This window comes from Sinocyclocheilus grahami, unplaced genomic scaffold (genome assembly GCF_001515645.1).
Source record: "Sinocyclocheilus grahami isolate Dianchi unplaced genomic scaffold, SAMN03320097.WGS_v1.1 scaffold260.1, whole genome shotgun sequence".
NCBI classification, from domain to species: domain Eukaryota; kingdom Metazoa; phylum Chordata; class Actinopteri; order Cypriniformes; family Cyprinidae; genus Sinocyclocheilus; species Sinocyclocheilus grahami.
Genome location: NW_015505439.1, coordinates 518,852 through 519,957, shown reverse-complemented (window position 1 = coordinate 519,957; position 1,106 = coordinate 518,852).

The window sequence follows — 1,106 nt, the reverse complement described above, 5'->3', positions numbered from 1 at the left end:
ATTATTTTGAGGCCCTTTGTCAATAAAAGTACCATCTAATTCTCACGGATAGTATATCCCTTAATCAAAGGATGGAGGTACACGCCAATCAACAAAACATGCGCTAATTAACACCTCTCTACTACATACGAAAGACAGCTCTATTCAAACGGGTCCCGCGCGCCTCGGTTTGATAAAACAACAAACAGCTCTAAAGCGACGTAATAAAGGTAACGACTGTCAATATTGCTGCGTTGAAAACTCAGCGTTCTTCTGTCAGCGATTAGAATAATAATGCAGATCATTTATGAAAAGCGCTCATTTTAATTTAAACGTGGTTGAGAGGATGTTTATTGATGAAACAAATTCTCATGGTCAACAGAAATGTATAATTGAATGTGAACTTCCTGTTCAACATTCCCTACACCCTGCCGCAGTTTGGTCCTAACATCAAATGTTTTGACATGAAAGACACGATTAGCACCTTATTAGGCCTGGTGTGGCAATTGTCAGATTCAGATTTATAGAAGAATGGTTTTTAGAAGAGAAGATGTCATGTTCTCAAACGGCAAACGCTACACGTTAACAGCTGTGCTATGACATTTTCGTTTGATGTTACAAATGATATGTTTTGCTACATAAACTTGCTTGTTTAGGACATATAAAAGGAAGCATAAATATGATATCAAAATGTTACTACATATTACGTCCAATTTTTACGAATAGCATATATTTTTCTAGATATAGTCAGTTTTAAATTAGTTGTAAAATTAGCACTAAGATATTTTAAAACTGTAGCATTTACAAGCATATCCGCTTCTCTGAACAAGTAACATAAACCCACGGACATGTAAGTCCAAACGAGGAGCTCAGACGCACTTGATTAAATTCCATACTGCAATTGCAATGCAGAATATTGGACACAAGAGGGCGAACGTGCTCGTTAGTCATAAGAATAACAAAGTTTCTGCACAAGAGACCTTTTACAAAATAAGATGCAAAAGAAAAGAAAATGTGAGAAAAAAATGAATTCTTCCTCTTCAATAGACTTGACTGTTTTTCAGTGACTGAATATATATATATATATATGTGTGTGTGTGCATGTTTATGTGGTTTATGAGGACACA